The sequence below is a fragment of the Vipera berus genome (assembly GCF_964194415.1).
Source record: "Vipera berus genome assembly, chromosome: 2".
Taxonomy (NCBI): domain Eukaryota; kingdom Metazoa; phylum Chordata; class Lepidosauria; order Squamata; family Viperidae; genus Vipera; species Vipera berus.
Genome location: NC_138203.1, coordinates 137,175,316 through 137,184,604, shown reverse-complemented (window position 1 = coordinate 137,184,604; position 9,289 = coordinate 137,175,316).

The window sequence follows — 9,289 nt, the reverse complement described above, 5'->3', positions numbered from 1 at the left end:
ATATTTGGGGAAACCAATGTACGGATCTTCCCAATCTGCTCACAAAGCACCATTGTGGATCTTGGAGAGCCACTGCAAAAATTTCCAGTGGTTTCCCACAGTGGTTATAGCGAAGAGAGGCTTTTGCAGAACTTCTACTGTAGCTCCTCCTGTGTCAGGATCAAAATGCAAATACCAAAATACAAGGAAATGATGCATTTCAAATCCATAAAAAAAACCTACTAAATTAGAGGGAAATAATAGTGAAGTTAAGAAGTCCCTAAAGGAAGGACTTGCTAAAGCCACAGTTAACACAGGCAGATTTGGGATAACAAGACTGTTCCTTGAGTCTGGTCTCAAATGGGAATGAGTCAGTGGATGGAACTCAATGCCTCTGCCTCTTCAGGCCTTACTCAGCTGAAAATGTGACCATGAATATAAGGTTGTTTTTCTCCGTAGGAAGACAACCCCCCAGAGAAGGAAATATTAAAAGGGCAGAAAAATATATTTCCTCAAAGGATCTTAAAGAGGCAGAAAAGCATGCCCAGTTTTTCTTAATAGTCCCAAGTCTGCCTCCCCCATTGAAACTTAACATTAAGAAAACCAAGATCATGGCATCCAGCCCTCTCAATTCCTGGCAAATAGATGGGGAAGAAATAGAGGTAATGACAGATTTTATTTTCCTGGGCTCCAAGATCACTACAGATGGGGACTGCAGCCAAGAAATTAAAAGAGGCTTGCTCCTCGGGAGGAAAGCCATGGCAAATCTAGACAGCACACTAAAGAGCAGAGACATCACCCTGCCAACAAAAGTGCGTATAGTCAAGGCTATGGTCTTCCCAGTTGCAATGTATGGCAGTGAAAGTTGGACCATAAGAAAGGCCGAGCGCCAAAGAATTGAGGCCTTTGAACTCTGGTGCTGGAGAAGACTCCTGCGAGTCCCTTGGACTGCAAGGCGATCAAACCGGTCAGTCCTAGAGGAGATCAACCCTGACTGCTCTTTAGAAGGCCAGATCCTGAAGCTAAAACTCAAATACTTTGGCCACCTAATGAGAAGGAAGGACTCACTGGAGAAGAGCCTAATGCTGGGAAAGATTGAGGGCACTAGAAGAAGGGGACGACAAAGAATGAGGTGGCTGGATGGAGTCACTGAAGCAGTAGGCGTGAGCCTTAATGGACTCCAGAAGATGGTAGAGGACAGGAAGGCCTGGAGGACTTTGCAGCTAACAACAACTGCCTCCCCCAAGCAGAAACCAGCTCTATAGAAATGCAGATATAAATCCAGGAAGGTTGGAGCTAGAAGATTAAGAAGACAAAGACACCTAAAATCTACATACCCCACCCAAAGTCTAAGACTGGACATAATAGGATTAACTCACAGATGCCAAAGGGACCCAGGTCAAAATACATGACATAGGAAATACAAAGCCTCAAAACAGGAACAGGAAACAAGTCCAAACAAAAGGCTCCAGAGGGTATAAAAACCCACTCCTATATATGCACAGACCTTTTTTTTCTTTTCTGCCAGAGCCATCTTTCGGTCTGGTTCTCCTCTTCAATAAACTGCAACCTTCTTTCTAAAGCAGTCGCCATGTTTATTCCCACCTTGGACTGAACCACGATGAAGACTTTTCTTCCAACACCTCTTGTCTCAATTTACTTTTGAAAGTGTCCCTCTAAGGTAATGTGTCTTAGTTAAAAGATATAATTCTTATTTCTACTGAAGGAAACATTTAAATCCTTCAATCATATTAAATAAAAGTTTCTCTTTATTGTATATATTACAAGAATTACAAGACTATAAAAGACTGTTCCTCCATCTCCATGAAGGTAAAAACTGTTACATTTGATGCCCAGCAGGAGCATAATTAGTAAGACAACTTGATAATACTATAATTAAATCATTCCAAGCTTAACGAGCTAGGACCTGACTCAATCATACAACAATTTACTCATAATAGGAATGCTTTCACTGTTTCATGCACATTTGAAGTGCTTACTTAAGCAGAATTTTAAGGGAAAGTTCCAGAATCAAGACAGATAAGGTCCTACCGTCAAATCTGAAAGCTTTTTAAACACAATGTGAGTTATTTTAATTAAGTCCATATATCAGATTTCATTCCTTTTTCTTTTGGGAAAAAAGACATTCAGCGAACTATTTGTATAGAACAGGATTAATCATTTTGTTCTTTAAATGCCTAGATTTCAGAGGTAGACAATGCCTCTTTAAAATCTTTCAATAGACCTGAAAGGGGAGGAATAGCTAATTGGGACCAAGAGAAGAGCTGAGATAGTTGATAGGTTAGACCTGTGGAATGTGAATTGCTTCCTAGATGCTTGCTTAGAAAGGAGTTGCACATTATATGCCGTGGAAGAAAGCATTAAGGTTATTTTGATTGTGACAAATCATAGAATATATGGTGGGGGTGTTGGGTAGGCTGTTGCAGGAGAAGACTAACAATCTATTGCTGGTCTCCACCTCTGGCCCAGATATCCCACTGCTGGGTCAAAGAGATACTTGCTGGAGACCCCGGCCTCAAGTCTTCATAGGGAACACCAGGTATGTGCAACATGACTGCATTGATCCATAATTTGAGCATGGATGAGCAAACAGTATGTGTTTAGGTGAATTCATCACCTTTATATGAAATTCCAATGTACCGGTATTTTATAAAACATCTTCTCTGTTGGACAACCCTAACTATAAACTCAACAGTTCCAATGATTAGATTTATGTTTTTTCCCCTGAAGGAAGTAAAATATTTTTTACGCATACACACCTTTTTTACAATTGCTGCTCTGCTTACATTTCCAGATACAATTTGAAGTGTTGGCTTTAACCCATAGTACTGTATAAAGTCCAATATATGATTTGGCAGTAGGACACATAGAAGACAAGTCTTGCTTGTCCAGAAACAGCTCACTCATTTCGTCCAGTGCAGACTTGACGGACATCTTTTAATGGTCCCCCAGTTAGGTGAGCTGAAAGGGGCCTGGGCCTTGTGGGCGATGTTTTGTCACTTGCAGCCTCCAATTCCCCCCCCCCCCTGGAAATTAGTCTTTCACTCTCACTGCTGGCCTTCTGGAAATTATTAAAGACACAGCTGTTATGGAGGTTCTTTGGGGAGGGAATGGCCACTATTGTGCCCGCTGTATTACGGCAGATTTCAGCTTTCATTGGTGTTTAGGTTTTTATTATGTTTTTTATGCTTTTCATGATGTGAATTGCTGGGAGATGTTTTCTAAGTCCATCAGTATGTAAACAAAATGATAGCTAGTTATATATAGTTAACCAGTCTGCCAGCCAGCTAGAGAGAGTGACGGTACAATTTGCTGCCAGCAGCTATGGGCATGGCAGCCAATATAGGTGCTATTAAAGAGACACTGGACAAGTTCACGAAGAATCAGGCTATCAATGGCTACTGCTATTGATTGTTGTTTACTACCTCCTTAATTATAGACAGCATTCTTTATATCCTGGTTGCTGGAAAACTACAACAGAAGGGAGGAAGCACCCTCCAGTCAAAATATTGGACTCGATGGATGCATGGTTTGATCCAGCAGACCTTTCCTTAAGTAGCTATCTCAACACGTTTCTTATTTGTTTTTCCATTGTAGAAGGATCTGCAGTTTTTATGCTTTTAAAGCAACGTCTTCCATCCGCTTCCCTTTCCTTGCACTGAGGCATTTTGCATCAGTTCCACACTTTCACCAAAACCTTCTCTTGCCTCCGCACAGCTTTTTACTTTTCCTGAGGAAGCACTTTGTAAACTCACTCTGTACTACGTTTATTCCTAATGAATATTTTACTGTCTGAGGTTTTGCTTTTAAAAAATACTGCTAGGGATTCCCCATCCCCTCCTCTTTTTTTAGATTCATAAACGTGTGATAAAATAGTGAGTTTAGGGTTTTTTCTGTTTTGCTTTGGAAATTTTGTAATAATTGTCCCAGATCCCGGCTGTACCTGTCTAGGTTTGATGTGCTTTGGAATAATGTCGCTAACCGTTTATGCGACTTGGTAGTGTTTGTGAATATCATGTACAGCAGGGCTTTTATTTTATTTATTTTATTTTATTGAATTTGTATACCGCCCTATTCCCGTAGGACTCAGGGCGGTTTACAGGGCAGTTAAAACCATGAAATACAAAAAATTAAAATCAATTAAAACAATTAAATTAAATTCAAGCCCCAAGAGTAAATCTAAAACCCAGTTAAATTAACAACCCCACAGTCTGGACCAAACAGATCAAAGAGCCAAGTTTTCAGGTCCCGGCGAAATGAGCGAAGGTTGGGGGCAGTCCTTTTTTCAATCTTTTCACCCATTGTACCATTTTTAGAATATGGCAACATCTGAGTACCACCAGTCGCTTAGCAAGGTGTCAAAAACTTGATGACCAAAAAAAAGGGAAAAGTGATGAAGTACAGGTAGTCCTTGACTTACAACAGTTCGCTTAGTGACTGTTCGAATCGAAGTTACAATGGCATTGAAAAAAGTGCCCCCCCAAGCCACAGCTGAGCAAGACAGCTGCCTGCCTGCCCGCCCGGCGGCGCTCTTCCTCCTGTTCGAGGTTTACATTGTTGTGAGCATTTCTGTTGAGGATTGGCAGCCGGGATGGGGTGGGGGGTGTTTGGTTTTTATTCCCCCCCTCTGCTGGGTGGTTGCAGCAGGTTTTGGTCACTTCACATGACCCTGGGACACTGACCGTCATAAATATGAATCAGTTGCCAAGCATCTGAATGTAAATCACAAGACCCTGGGGATGCTGCAACATTCCAGCTGATCGGCAATTCTTCTGGGCTCAGCAGAAGCACCAGGGTCAGTGCCGAGCTCTAGCTGGATCCTGGCGCTTCCACTGAGCACTGACAGCCCCAAAGAAGCACCGATCAGCTGGAAAGCAGCACTGATCCTGGTGCTTCCGCTGAGCCCTAACAGCCCTGAAGCTCCAACCATCTCTCGCTCAGGCTTGTGCGGTGCTGCCACCCATTCAGCTCATTCCCCTCCCCCCGCTACCACTTTTCTAGGATGGTCACGTACCACCTGCCAGCTGCCAATGTACCACAGGTGGTACCCGTACCACTGGTTGAAAAGCCCTGCTGTACAGTATTACATTATTGTATGTGCAGTATTAACTATATAGCCTAAACAAAGTTGGCGGCACAGTATTCACTTGCATGTACCTTGCATCTTTTAACACGCCAGCATCCCAAATTACTTTTAGGTTTTTCACTGCTCAGCCTAAGTCTCCTTTGTGTTCTGAGTCTCTTTTGTGCCTCTCTGCAAAAGCATCCAGTCTGCTTCCTATTTGTGCACATTTGGCTGGCAGAGAGGAAGGGAGAACCAATTTATTCTTTGCTGGTCCTTGATAAGAAAAGGTTGTCCAACCAGCCTGAATATGTTATGCCTCTTCAATAAGTATAGGAAGAGCCCTGCTAGATCACTTCAAAATCCACGTAGTCCAACATTTGGTGTCACCCAGTGGCTGACCAGATGCCTCTGGAAACCATCAAGCGGGATTATGAAGGAGGCCTTCTCCCTCCAGGGTTTCTCCCCTAAAAGCAACACAGCGATCAAGATGGGCAGCCAATGATAATTCTTCCCTGGTCCCCCTTTAAAGTCTCCCATCACAGAGCACAGAATTGGAAGAGACCCCAGCGTAGCCTTACTTATTATTTCCTAGCAATACTTTTAAGAACAAATTCCTCATCTTGTATGGTCCTTTTGGGTTGGATGTAGGAAAAATTTATTAAGGGGGAAGATGAAATACCTAAGACTCAGCAATACCCAGACGACATTCGTGACCGCCCTAATCAACTGTCTGAATGTAAAACAGTGCACTAACTCATAATGTGATTGGTAAAAAGTAGTTTTTGGATTAATGTGATAAGTTGCAACGTGCAACTGAGATAAATTCAATAAACCAGGGCTTAAAATGTTTTTGATGTGATGCAAAGTGTGATTCCCAATCACTGAGCAGTTGAACTGGGGAGATGCCGTTTTAAATTTGCTACAGTACCTAGCAGCCATCTTACATATCTGGAGTCATGATTTTTCCTAGCCACTCACCAAACAATGGAAAATGGAGTGTCCACTATTCCTAGATTATCCTTTTCCAGGGGCACCTTCTATATACCAACACTGTAATCCAAGAAGCCAGAAAGGCAAAGCTTCTCCAACCAGAAAAATATAGCTACTATCAGGATAGTTTTGGTCTGCTGCTTTTTTGTTCCGTCTGGCTGGATTTGGAAGGAATCTATTGTCATTCTCTTCCAATAGTACCAGTGGGATTAATATTATACTTTATGGATTTTTATGTTCCCTATGCAGGAATTCAGTGTAATTATCTGAAAGAAAGATAATTCTGAATATTAAACCCGCTTCCAATTTTCCCATTTTAAAGGTAAATTGAAAATTGAGGGAGGGAGGGAGGGAAGTAATCTTTTTTCCAGATCAGTGTATAGCTAGTCCTTGACTTACAACCACAATTGAGCCCAAAATTTTCTGATGCTGAGACACTTGTTAAATGAGTTTTGTCCCATTTTACGACCTTGCCTCAATTGTTAAGTGAATCTCTGCAGTTAAGTTAGTAACTCGGTTGTTAAGTGAATCTGGCTTCCGCATTGACGTTGCTTGTTAGAAGGTTGCAAAAAGGGATCACGTGAAACCCGAGCTATCATAAATATGACCCCGTTGCCAAGCATCTGAATTTTGATCACGTGACCAAGAGGATGCTGCAATAGTCACAAGTGTGAAAACAGTAATAAGTCACTTTTTCCAGTGCCATTGTAACTTTGAACTCTCTGCTGTAGTCACTAAACAAACTCTTGTAAGTTGAGGGCTCCCTGTAATATACGCAAGGGTTCTTAGTGCTTTCCTTCTCCAAAATTTGAATTAAAGGCAGGCTGTCCAAAAAAATATGTGAGGTTAATTCAGCCATAGTATGTTTACTCTGACTGACCATAGTTCTTGAGGGGGAGGCATGCGTTTTTCTCATAATGTGTTAGCTGATCATTAAGTCGCCTAGAATGCCATATTCTTCCAAGCAAATGCTTTGCCACTCAGCTAGTCTCTCCGTAGGGAAGGTGCTTATAGTTCCTCTCTAGCCGGCCTGACAAGGGATTTTGAAAATTAGCAGGGCTGGGGTTGAACTGGCTTTGGCTCAACACTAGGACGACAGAATGACTCTGGGGTTTATATTTCTTCAGCATCTGGCAGAATTGGACACAGTATTCCAGCTACAATCTGATCAGTCATCATAAAGTTTGCCTTGTTTGCTGCATTATATCTCTGCTGTCGTCACCAGTTTGCACTGGTTGTTTTGGCAGCTGTAATTTGTAATCTGTGGTTTACCAGGATGCCCAGATCCTTCTCATAGTAGTACTGCTCAGCAGGTACTTGTATCTTGCACCTATCTTTCCTACATAAATGTAGAACCATACATTTATGGTTCTATACATACATACATACATACATACATACATACATACATAGCCTACAAATATTGAACTGCATATTGTTGGATACCATTCCAAGTCTTTTGAGGTGTTAGTAACTCCTCTTCCCCAGCCTTGTGTTGTCTGCAATATTGATGAGCGTTTCCTCCATTTCTTTATGACTAAGGAGGTGTCTTAAGTCATTTTCAAAAATATTCAAACACAATGGGCCCAGGACAGAGCCCCTTAGACCAGAGGTCCCCAACCTTTTGGGCACCAGGGACCGGTTACTTTGTGCTATTTACACTCTGCCCATCGTGGCAAAGAAGTGTTCTTTCACATTTTATTTCTTTTTAACTGAATTTCTCCCATTCTTTGCTTCATGCTTTATCTTACTGTTGCCTGTATAAATATGTTTGAATATACTATAAATAAATATACAAAGGAAAAAGGCCATAGATACAAGTATACTTGACCTAAAGAATTACCAAATACACGTCTCTCTCCATTTTATAAAATTTGTATCTACAAACCCAGTCAATTGTCTCTCCGTTCCTCCACATTTTATTAGGACACTATATCTGTGGCCCTTTCCTTTCTTGCCTCTACTGAATTTTTTTTCCTTTAAAAAGTCAAATAGTTAAATTTTAATAGGTAAAGGAAAGGTAAAGAGTTCCTGTGGATTTTACTTCGCTAGTAATTGCCAGCCGTATGGGGTGGTGTTCACCTCCATTTCAAAGCCATTGAGCCAGCACTGTCCAAAGACATTTCCGCAGTCTTGTGGCCAGCATGGTGTCATGGAACACTGTTACCTTCTCACCCATGGGGTACCTATTTTATCTACTTGCATTTGCCTGCTTTCAAACTGCTAGGTTGGCAGGATCTAGGGCCATGGTGGACACACGCGCCATCATCCCAGTCCTAGGCCTTCAGCTGGGTTTTATAAAACCTTTTTGCTTTAGGCCTCCGCCTAATGCTGCTGAGATTTATGCAGGCTGTTTTGACTTCTTGTCACTCTGCGCTTTGCATAATATAACAGAGTAGCAGAGTTGAAAGGGACCTTGGAGGTCTTCCAGTCCAACCCTTTGCTCAAGCAGGAGACCCTATACCCGTGGTGGCAAACTTATGGCATGCGTGCCACAGGTGGCATGCAGAGCCCTCTCTGTGGGCATGCGCACCGTCGCCCCAGTCCTAGGCCTTCATCTGGGTTTTATAAAACCTTTTCGCTTTAGGCCTCCACCGCCGTGTGCAAAAAAAAAAAAGGTTCAATCAATCAATAAATTTCAACTTCTTGCGGGGAAAAAAAAAGATCTCGCAAAGTTGTTATTGGCTGATTGAATTTTTTAGTCCCACCCAGTCGGCCATAACCACCGCAGCCACACCCACCCAATGGCCCACGCCCACCCAATGGCCACACCCACCCGGCACCCAATGATACATAAGTAGGTTTTGGGTTGCAGTTTGGGCACTCAGTCTCTAAAAGGTTTGCCATCACTGCACTAGGGTGGAATGGGAGCTCACCCTGTTGTGTGGTGCTTGGATCTCGAACCTGGGCTGGCGGCTTTCCAGATGACAAGGCCCAGCTTCTTAACTGCTGAGCCACTGTGCCGCCCAAACCTTAACAGAGCTGTCTAATGATGCGATTGGTAGAGGACAGGAAGGCCTGGAGGAACGTTGTCCATGGGGTCGCGATGGGTCGGACACGACTTCGCAACTAACAACAACAATAATACCATACATTAGTTTTCCAATGCAAACGGTTTCAGTGTGAACAGCACTTCTGAATCCAAAATAAAAGTGATTCAGAAACAGCTAATATTTTGAATTATTTCAAATATGAATATTTGAAAAGGTCTACCTTCTGGTTTGTGTTAATGAT